Genomic DNA, 12,127 nt, shown 5'->3' on the forward strand with positions numbered 1-12,127 from the left:
TTTCTTATTGCAAGGACATACACATATGCCCATGACAGAAACAGAGGCTCCTGGAAAGAGTGTGATCAGAAGGTACATTGTAACATTTTTCCTAAAAGAACACCCTTTTAGGCTACCTGAATTTATGAAAAGAGAAAAATTCTCCACACATCTATGTACGTAAATGACTACCAAAAAAATACATTTTGAGGGTACTTCAGTTGATTAAATCCATTAGCTTTCATTCAGCTTAGGTCACTATCTACTGGGATTGAGTCCCACACTGCTTCAGGCTCTCTGCTCAGCGGAGATCCTGTTTCTCCTTCCTCTACTCCTCCTCCGGATCGTGCTCTCTCTCTCTCTCAAATAAATAAATAAAATATTTTTTACAAATCTGATTATAATACTACCAAAAATATGAAATAGTTAGGAATGAATTTAACAAAAGATGGACAAGTGTTCTACATTTAAAGCTTCAGAACATTGTTAAGAAGAATTTTAAAAATGAAGACATATTCTATGTTTAAGTATAGTAAAACTCAGTATTATAATGCCAATTCTCCAAATTGATTCATAGATTCAGAAGAATCAGAAAATAGCCTCAGCCGGTGTTTTTCTTTTATACATTTTGATAAAGTGGTTGTAGTTTTGGGGTTTTCTTTTAAAGACTTATTTACTTGTTTTACAGAGAGAAAGAGAGTAGGGGGGAAGGGCAGAAAGAGAGGGAGAACAAGAATCTCTGACTCCCCACTGAGCACAAAGTCTGACTGTCAGTTGAGATTCTTGTTTTCAGCTCAAGTCATGTTCTTACAGTTTATGGGATCAAGCCCCATATCCCGCTCTACTCTCAGTGCATGGTCTGCTTGAGTTTCTCTCTCTTTCTGCCTTTCCCCCCAGCTCTCCTGCACATGCTCACACTCTCTCTCTTGAAATAAATAAATAAATAAATAAATAAATAGATAAATAAATAAAGAAAATGTTTTTAGAAAGATGATATATACAACAATTTGGATGACTCTCAAAAACAATGATAAATGGGGGGCGCCTGGGTGGCTCAGTGGTTTAAGCCTCTGCCTTCCGCTCAGGTCATGATCTCAGGATCCCGGGATCGAGCCCCACATCGGGCTCTCTGCTCAGCAGGGAGCCTGCTTCCCCCCTCTCTCTGCCTGCCTCTCTGCCTACTTGTGATCTCTCTCTATCAAATAAATAAATAAAAATCTTTTTAAAAAATGATAAATGGAAAAAGACAATAAAAAGAATACAATTTGTGTAATTCCATTTATAGAAATTTCTAGAACCAGCAAGTTCTAGAAAGTTTTCTACCACAGAATCACAACACAGTAATCGCTGTGGATAAGAGGTAGGTGTTAGAGGTGGGAACTAGCTGGGAAACTATATGAGGAACTTTCTAGGGTAAGGATATTCCATTTGGGAACACAGACATATATATTTTTCAAAAGTCAACTAATGTACACTTAAGATCTGTATATTCTTTTTTTTTTTAGAAAGATTTTATTTATTTATTTGACACAGAGAGAAAGAGATCACAAGTAGGTGGAGAGGCAGGCAGAGAGAGAAGGGAAGCAGGCTCCCTGCTGAGTAGAGAGCCAGATATGGGGCTGGATCTCAGGACCCCGAGATCATGACCTGAGCGGAAGGCAGAGGCTTAGCCCACTGAACCACCCAGGTGTCCCCCAAGATCTGTATATTCTTATGTGTAAATTTTATATTAAAGTCATAAAATATTATGACATAATATTAATGTATGTTATATTAGATAATATTGTATATGTGATAATATATATTTGATATATTAAAAAAATATAATGTGTTAAAAGTTTTGCTTTTAACAAAACTATGAACAAATATTGAACTCTAATGATATGAGGTTGTTAGGGAAAAGTGTACAGATGTCTGCAATTTACTTAGATGAATGTATAGATAAATATACAAGTAGTAAAACAAGAATAATAGAGTGTTAATGGTAGAATTTCAGTTGGGGGTCTATGGAATTTTTACTGTAAAGTTCTTTGAACTTTGTTACATGCTTGGAATTCTTCAAAATAAAAATATTAGATATTTTGGGGTGCCTGGGTGGCTCAGTGGGTTAAGCCTCTACCTTCGGCTCAGGTCATGATCCCAGGGGCCTGGGATCGAGTCCCGCATGGGGCTCTCTGCTCAGCAGGAAGCCTGCTTCTCCTCATCTCTCTCTCTGTCTGTCTCTCTGCCTATTTGTGATCTCTCTCTCTGTCAAATAAATAAATAAAATCTTTAAAAAATATATTAGATATTTTTATGAAGCATATGTATATTTGTGGAGACTTATGGATCTCATGTGTGTGTTTATATAAAAGTATACATGCATATATATGTGCTAAACACAATTTAAGGAGCTCAATGACATAAGTGAGATAACCTGTTTGTAGCCATGTTCTATGTATAAAAGCCTCAGAGCCTAGTATTGGACCCAGAATTTTTTCTAAAGAAACATTTAGCCCTGCTCAAACGAACTTGTTTAAACTGCCTGCACAAGGAAGACACACAGGTTTGTGCCAGTTCTAGGCACCCACTCTTGAAAGAGAAGTTTCCCCATACCATAAGCTGGTAGTCAAAACTTGCAAATATTTCACTAACAACAAAGTGGGCTTTTTTTCCTGCTGTTTCTAGAAAAAAGTAAATTTCATTGATTGAAAGATACTTTATCATTGGATCAAGCCAGACTACCATAGATCTAAAAACATTCTTACTGAAATAGTGGACACAATATTCTTTGGTTCCTTCCCAGAACTGGCACTGTGGCCTAAATGTGCACTGAAGGACATTCAATAATCTTGTAAGAATTTCATTATTGTAAATACTTTAAGGATGTTGTTGACAGCATAATCCAGGATCCTTCAGTGCCTGCTTCCTGAGAATCCAAAATAGCCCTTTCACTGATTTCATTTTCAGGATGAGCTTTACTTATCTTGAGTGCCTGGTTTATTGTTACATGGATAGTGTGAATATTATATCTAGTTGGAGCAAAGGAGCTCAGAGCCAAACTTGTAGAGCCCCTCTAATAGTGACCCAGTGATGAGCAGTAACCATTAGATAAGTACCCCAAATCATAAAACTTTCCTACCTTTATTTTCCCATTCCCATACTTCCTATCTGCATCTTTTTATACTAGAGTGTGTTATATCTTTCATTGTTGTGGTTCATACCCTTTTTTAAAAATGGGGTCATTTTTTTTTTAATTCAAATCAGTTCCTATAAAAGTCTTTGTAATATAAATAGTGATCATGACCTAATTTGTGTGTCACCATGTCCCTCTGTTTAACTACTTTTATATCTTTGATGTTATGTTTTATAACCATAAAAGTAATTTCATTTTGGGGTAACTGGGTAGCCAAACAGAAAGGCAGCCAAACAGCTGCCTTTCTCAGGTCATGATCCTGGAGCCCCTGGATCTAGCCCCTCAATATGGGGCTCCCTTCTCAGTGGGGAATCTGTGTCTCCCTCTGACCTTCCCCCACTTGTGCTCCCTCTCTCTCACTCACTCACTCTCTCTCAAAAAATAAATAAAATCTTTAAAAAAATAATAATTTCATCCCTTTGAAGTAACTAAAACAAATCAAGAAGAGGATTATTTTAAAGAAGGAATAACATATTTCAGTAAAGGACATTCTAGAACACCTGTCTCATCAGGCAAGATGTAAGATATTAATACAATGTTCCTTTCTGCTGACTCTTTGGAATGGAACCAAATATAAATGTATTTAATCATGTGCATTCAGCAATCCATTAATCTAATATCTCCATAACAAATAAAGAAAGAGTGGATTTAAGTCTTCTTAGGAATGAGTGTTAGTAATCATACATCATACAGTCTTTACCAACTAGTGTTGTGGGTTATTGTTTTAAAGAAAAAGTAGTCACCTCACATATTTTTTCCAGAAAAAGACAGAAGATAATTTTGTCACAAACTCTACATGGATTATGGGGCAGATATTATACCATCAGAATCAAGAAATTGATAAACTGAACTCATAGCCTAAGGGAATTTTTATAATACCAAAAAATAACAATTATTATCTACCAACCAAGAGATATTGAATTTCCTTCCTTTAGCAATAATATTTTGAGTGTGTGTTTTTCATACAACACTACAGTATTAGAGATAGCTAAAAAAAAAGAAGGAAAAAAAATGTTAAAGGAATCAATACAATGTCTGTCCCAAGAGGTTCATTACTTTAGGTGAACAGACAAAACCCAAATCCCTGAAATGTCTGAGGACACGTATGAAGAGAGGTGGGAGCATGAGGACTATGGTGGGCTCTGTCTCAACCACAAGTCCTAAGGGGAAGTGGGGCAAAGGGGACCACTGCACTGAGGCGCCTGGGGACATGCCTTAGGCCGGGTATGAGGATTTTAAGAAGCTGTGATGCTGGTGAGTAACACAGAACAGTTCCATGAAGGTGAGTGACTCACTGAGATTTGGAAAAATATATATTTCATAACTTAGTAAGAGTAGCAAAGTTTTAGGTCTCCTCTCCTAACCCCTGCTCTCCATATGGGTCAGGTATTTCAGGAGGAATACATTCTTTTATGGACACATCTAGCTATTTTCATATAGTTTAGTTACCGACTGTAAACAATACCGAGGCTTTTGACAAGTCTAAGACCCCTTTAAAGTAAGCACGGACTACCCCAAAATAACAAAGACATAAAGAAACATCCCCAACCAAACAACATTAACCTTACACTAAAAAGAAAGAAAGACCTTTTTTTTTATACAGTCAATAACATTTTTAAATGTCCTAATCAATCTGTGTCCAAAAGAAAATGAAAGGCAGAACAAAGAGAATTCTTAGCAATGAAACCACAGCATTACGTTCATCTGAATTTTGAATTAAGAAGTCAGTATACAATTTCTTTAAAATTATTTAAAATCTTACTTGTGGAAGAAGTTGGAAAATCAGCTCCAAAACAGCTGGAGGGAAATGAAGTCTGACAATTTTGAAGGACTCACATCTAAAACCTTGACACATAACGCACAGAGCATAAAAAAGGGGAAAAAAAAAAACAACTTTCCACCAACTTTGAAACCACATGATTCCAACTTTAGTCCTGTAGCAACTTCTCCTTTTTCCGTTTGTTCATATTCAAAACTTCCATGCTAATGTACACAGATTTATTTATTATAAGCAGGTGGTTTGCATTTAACTCTTCTCTGTGTAAGTCTGAAGCAGAAATTAAGTAACATCCTCTGGTGAAGAGTCGAACATACTTTCTATGAGTGTTAATGTTGTAGATTATAATCTTCTGTCATTTCACAGACAGGTCAAAAAAGTATTTGCATTGCCCTTCAATAACTTTGCCATTAGTTTCACCTAATTGATCGAAGGGTATTACTGTTCAAAGGTATACGGTAAATGAAAATCCAAGTGGAGAAATGTCAGGAAGAAAGCCTGGTATCAGCATGTCCCCACCTGCAGAGCAGAGCCTTCTGGGGAGAGGGGCTACCAGAGCCTGGCAGAAAAAAACATACCAAAGGGTACATTTATAATCCACTATTTGTTGTAGGCTTTGCCACAGCATTAGTTTTTACATCACCTTTACTTATTTAACTCTTAACAAAGAAGCAAATTCCACACATAATTTGGGACCCAAATAAGCTAGGTAAGATCATTTTTTTTTTTTTAGACATTAGTATTCATGGAAAAACCAAAACCTAACAAAACCTATACCCAGTTATTACAGTGTGATCTCTGGGTTTAATATTTCTCAAACTAGTTATGGCCCTGACCTGCTTAGATCAATACAGAAACCTCTTTCTCTTTCCTCTTAGAAACAGACCAGTGTTGTTTTTGTGCAGTTAAATGAACAACTGAGACAGAAAGTAAAAGCTTAAAAAATTCCTTTTGTTGTATAAAAGATTCTGGCTTATGCCTGCTGAGAAATTCCACTTTTTAAATATTATTAACCACAATCCAAGTTGATTAAATTGTGCAAGGAGTTTCTTGGGGGTAAAATGTTAAATTTGAGGCTTTCTTTAGGTTTTGTTTTTTAAAGCATAGAGTTTGTTTTTGTTTTTGTTTTTTCAACTCAGCCTCAGTTTTAAGTGTGAATGATGGAGGTAATGGCAAATATTTACCATTTATTTTCTAAATATCTATGTCTGCTTTTCTGGAAAGAATATAAAAACTATTTTTTAAAAGATTTTATTTATATGAGAGGGAGAGTGAGAAAGAGAGAAAGCATGAGTGGGAGAATGAGGGGGTATAAGCAGGGATGAGTGTTTCAGGGAGCAGAAGCAGATACCCTGCTGAGCAGGGAGCCTGATCCCAGGGCTCAATCCTGGGACTCTATCCTGGAAGACCAGGATCATGACATGAGCCAAATGGAGATGCTTTACCAACTGAACCACCCAGGAACCCCTCTGTTAAATTTATTTTTCAAAAATAGTTCTTAGAGACTCTGATTTAAATACAACAACAATAAGAAGCAAAGGAACTGCAGAAAACTCTTAAAAGCCAAACCCAAGAATTTAGTCTGAGATCTTCTAATTAGATTCCATAGGTTTAAAAATAGCCATCAAAACTGAACAAACTTAAAATAAGTCATTCCTAGGAGAATGACAGTAGAAAAATATATATCATCAGTCTCAACCATGTGCTGATGTAACTTTCATTCAGGAGCAAGATTTGTTCACTAAAAATACAATAACCTATTTTTTCCTCTACTCAATCACAATTTCATATAGTCCCATTTATGAAGTCTGGAAAACAACAATGTAGTTATTATCACTACAGTGGAGGGCAGGTGTTCATAGTTAGCTTTAGGACTAAAGAGTTTGGTACTAGCTCTGCATAGTATTAATAACTGTAACCAGATATATTTGAAAAGCAAATACCCAGTCCCCAGTTGCTATAGAAATAAAATGAACAATAAGAGATAAAGATCTCTTTCAAAACATCTTGGTTAGTCTCCTTCTTGAAAATACCTCATTTCTGCTTTGGCAACAATCAGAGGGAGTAGAAAAGTAGCTGAATATTTGTAAAACTTTAAAGGTCAACTTATACAGCACTTCTTGGCAAAGATTCAAATCAGCTCACAGACTATCATTTCTGAAATTTGGCTTGAAATTGTGAATGTTGCCTGCAATACATTTGAAATATCTATCAGATTAAAATTTTTCAGTGGATAATATGTAATTTTAGAATCAAGGAAAATTACTCTGAGGCATGTTAAACCTTAAATGTATTTGACGTATGAGAATTTAGTTGGAATCCAAGTGGATCAATAAAACAGAACAGGAAAAAAAAAAAAACCAAAATAGCAGTCAAATCAGCCTGAGCAATGCTCTAGAAATTTCAAAAACATTTGCATGAGCAGCTTTGCATTGGTTTTACATGGGCAAAGTTATCTTTTCAGCTCTCTTGTTAGGAAGGAGAACTACATCACAAGCAAGAAAATAAATATTAAATTTGATCATCGAAATGAGACTTTATATTTTTTTACATTCAGCTCAGGAGAATTGTATAGACAATGACTACTTTGATAGAGACATGTTGAAATGGCCCAACCTGTAAGGAAGTATAGAAATTAAACTAATGACACCTAAATAAATATAAACAAGTTAAAAATAAAAGTGTATCTAGTAGGGTACCTGGGTGGCTCAGTCGGTTAAGCGTCTGCCTTTGGCTCAGGTCATAATCCTGGGGTCTCGGGACTGAGCTCCGTGTCGGGCTCCATTCTTAGCGGGGAGCGGGCTTCTCTCTCTATCTCTCTCTCCCCTCTGCTCCTGCTCTCTCTTGCTCTCTCTCTCTCAAATAAAGAAATTAAAAAACAAACAAACAAAAAATGTATCTTAGGATACTGAGGAAATTACTTTGAACATTTGGTAAAATTGCCACTAACTTGCATAACTATCAAAACATGACTTATATTATGTTCTCCCCAAATTGTTAAAATGCTATGGGCACCTCAATAAGTATTACCATATTTTCGATGCAGAGTGAACTTCCTCTCATGGAAGGAAGGCCTGCAGGAGGTGCTCACTAAGCACTTGTGAAATGAGTGATTATGTCAGAATGCAACTCAGAATACGTGTTCAGTTTCCTTAACCTGAAGCCTCTAGTTATTAAACCCAGAAATAACTTTTACAATAATACTCTTAGCATGATTTTAATGGTGAATTCAAACAAATTGAGTAAAAACTGCTATTTGTGTTAATTACTCTGGCAGGAACTGACCTAAATTTCTTTCTATAAGGTAGACAGATTTTTGAGATTTTCAGATGACTCATTTGGATGAAGAAGGGAAATAGGATGGAGGAAGTGGTTCAGTGTTGACTACCATTTGGATAAGGTTGTTAAACCTTAATGCTTGGGACTTCTAACATTTCAAACTCTCTTTTTTTTTTAATTTTTTATTTTTTATAAACATATATTTTTAGTCCACAGGGGTACAGGTCTGTGAATCACCAGGTTTACACACTTCACAGCACTCACCAAAGCACATACACTCCCCAATGTCCATAATCGCACCCCCTCTCCCAAAACCCCTCAACCAGCAAGCCTCAGTTTGTTTTGTGAGATTAAGAGTCACTAATGGTTTGTCTCCCTCCCAATCCCATCTTGTTTCATTTATTCTTCTCCTACCCACTTAAGCCCCCATGTTGCATCACCACTTCCTCATATCAGGGAGATCATATGATAGTTGTATTTCTCTCATTGACTTATTTCGCTAAGCATGATACACTCTAGTTCCATCCATGTCGCAAATGGAAAGATTTCATATCTTTTGATGGCTGCATAGTATTCCATTGTGAATATATACCACATCTTCTTGATCCATTCATCTGTTGATGGACATCTAGGTTCTTTCCATAGTTTGGCTATTGTAGACATTGCTGCTATACACATTCGGGTGCACGTGCACCTTTGGTTCACTACATTTGTATCTTTAGGGTAAATACCCAGTAGTGCAATTGCTGGGTCATAGGGCAGTTCTATTTTCAACATTTTGAGGAACCTCCATGCTGTTTTCCAGAGTGGTTGAACCAGCTTGCATTCCCACCCACAGTGTAGGAGGGTTCCCCTTTCTCCGCATCCTCGCCAGCATCTGTCATTTCTTGACTTGTTGATTTTACCCATTCTGACTGGTTTGAGGTGATATCTCATTGTGGTTTTGATTTGTATTTCCCTGATGCCGAGTGATATGGAGCACTTTTTCATGTGTCTGTTGGCCATCTGGATGTCTTCTTTGCAGAAATGTCTGTTCATGTCCTCTGCCCATTTCTTGATTCGATTATTTGTTCTTTGGGTGTTGAGTTTGCTAAGTTCTTTATAGATTCTGGACACTAGTCCTTTATCTGATATGTCGTTTGCAAATATCTTCTCCCATTCTGTCAGTTGTCTTTTGATTTTGTTACCTGTTTCCTTTGCTGTGCAAAAGCTTTTGATCTTGATGAAATCCCAATAGTTCATTTTTGCCCTTGCTTCCCTTGCCTTTGGTGATGTTCCTAGGAAGATGTTGCTGCGGCTGAGGTCAAAGAGGTTGCTGCCTGTGTTCTCCTTAAGGATTTTGATGGATTCCTTTCGCACATTGAGGTCCTCATCCATTTTGAGTCTATTTTTGTGTGTGGTTTAAGGATATGGTCCAATTTCATTTTTCTGCATGTGGCTGTCCAGTTTTCCCAGCACCATTTATTGAAGAGGCTGTCTTTTTTCCATTGGACATTCTTTCCTGCTTTGTCGAAGATGAGTTAAGCATAGAGTTGAGGGTCTATTTCTGGGCTCTCTATTCTGTTCCATTGATCTTTGTGTCTGTTTTTGTGCCATTACCATGCTGTCTTGATGATGACAGCTTTGTAATAGAGCTTGAAGTCCGGAATTGTGATGCCACCAATGTTGGCTTTCTTTTTCAATATCCCTTTGGCTATTCGAGGTCTTTTCTGGTTCCATATAAATTTTAGAATTATTTGTTCCATTTCCTTAAAAAAGATGGATGGTACTTTGATAGGAATTGCATTAAATGTGTAGATTGCTTTAGGTAGCATAGACATTTTCACAATATTTATTCTTCTAATCCGGAGCATGGAACATTATTCCATTTCTTTGTGTCTTCCTCAATTTCTTTCATGAGTACTTTATAGTTTTCTGAGTATAGATTCTGTGCCTCTTTGGTTAGGTTTATTCCTAGGTATCTTATGGTTTGGGATTGACTCCTTAATTTCTCTTTCTTCTGTGTTGTTGGTGTAGAGAAATGCAACTGATTTCTGTGCATTGATTTTATATCCTGACACTTTACTGAATTCCTGTACAAGTTCTAGCAGTTTTGGAGTGGAGTCTTTTGGGTTTTCCAGATATAGTATCATATCATCTGCGAAGAGTGATAATTTGACTTCTTCTTTGCTGATTTGGATGCCTTTAATTTCCTTTTGTTGTCTGATTGCTGAGGCTAGGACCTCTAGTACTATGTTGAATAGCAGTGGTGATAATGGACATCCCTGCCGTGTTCCTGACCTTAGCAGGAAAGCTCTCAGTTTTTCTCCATTGAGAATGATATTTGCGGTGGGTTTTTCATAGATGGCTTTAATGATTTTGAGGTATGTGCCCTCTATCCCTACACTTTGAAGAGTTTTGATCAGGAAGGGATGCTGTACTTTGTCAAATGCTTTTTCAGCATCTATTGAGAGTATCATATGGTTCTTGTTCTTTCTTTTAGTGATGTGTTGTATCACATTGACTGATTTGCGGATGTTGAACCAACCTTACAGCCCTGGAATAAATCCCACTTGGTCATGGTGAATAATCCTTTTAATGTACTGTTGAATCCTATTGGTTAGTATTTTGGTGAGAATTTTCGCATCTGTGTTCATCAAGGATATTGGTCTATAGCTATCTTTTTTGATGGGATCCTTGTCTGGTTTTGGGATCAAGGTGATGCTGGCCTCATAAAATGAGTTTGGAAGTTTTCCTTCCATTTCTATTTTTTGGAACAGTTTCAGGAGAATAGGAATTAGTTCTTCTTTAAATGTTTGGTAGAATTCCCCCGGGAAGCCGTCTGGCCCTGGGCTTTTGTTTGTTTGGAGATTTTTAATGACTGTTTCAATCTCCTTACAGGTTATGGGTCTGTTCAGGCTTTCTATTTCTTCCTGGTTCAGTTGTGGTAGTTTATATGTTTCTAGGAATGCATCCATTTCTTCCAGATTGTCAAATTTATTGGTGTAGAGTTGCTCATTGTATGTTCTTATAATAGTTTGTATTTCTTTGGTGTTAGTTGTGATCTCTCCTCTTTCATTCATGATTTTATTTATTTGGGTCCTTTCTCTTTCCTTTTTGATAAGTCTGCCAGGGGTTTATCAATTTTATTAATTCTTTCAAAGAACCAGCTCCTAGTTTCGTTGATTTGTTCTATTGTTTTTTTTTGGTTTCTATTTCATTGATTTCTGCTCTGATCTTTATGATTTCTCTTCTCCTGCTGGGCTTAGGGTTTCTTTCTTGTTCTTTCTCCAGCTCCTTTAGGTGTAGGGTTAGGTTGTGTACCTGAGACCTTTCTTGTTTTTTGAGAAAGGCTTGTACCGCTAAATATTTTCCTCTCAGGACTCCCTTTGTTGTGTCCCACAGATTTTGAACCATTGTATTTTCATTATCATTTCTTTCCATGATTTTTTTCAATTCTTCTTTAATTTCCCGGTTGACCCATTCATTCTTTAGAAGGATGCTGTTTAGTCTCCATGTATTTGGGTTCTTTCCAAACTTCCTTTTGTGGTTGAGTTCTAGCTTTAGAGCATTGTGGTCTGACAATATGCAGGGAATGATCCCAATCTTTTGATACCAGTTGAGTCCTGATTTAGCACCGAGGATGGGATCTATTCTGGAGAATGTTGCATGTGCACTAGAGAAGAATGTGTATTCTGTTGCTTTGGGATGAAATGTTCTGAATATATCTGTGATGTCCATCTGGTCCAGTGTGTCGTTTAAGGCCTTTATTTCCTTGCTTATCTTTTGCTTGGATGATCTGCCCATTTCAGTGAGGGGAGTGTTAAAGTCCCTTACTATTATTGTATTATTGTTTATGTGTTTCTTTGATTTTGTTATTAATTGGTTTATATAGTTGGCTGCTCCCACGTTGGGGGCATAGATATTTAAAATTGTTA

Source organism: Mustela nigripes, chromosome 3, assembly GCF_022355385.1.
Source record: "Mustela nigripes isolate SB6536 chromosome 3, MUSNIG.SB6536, whole genome shotgun sequence".
Lineage (NCBI taxonomy): Eukaryota > Metazoa > Chordata > Mammalia > Carnivora > Mustelidae > Mustela > Mustela nigripes.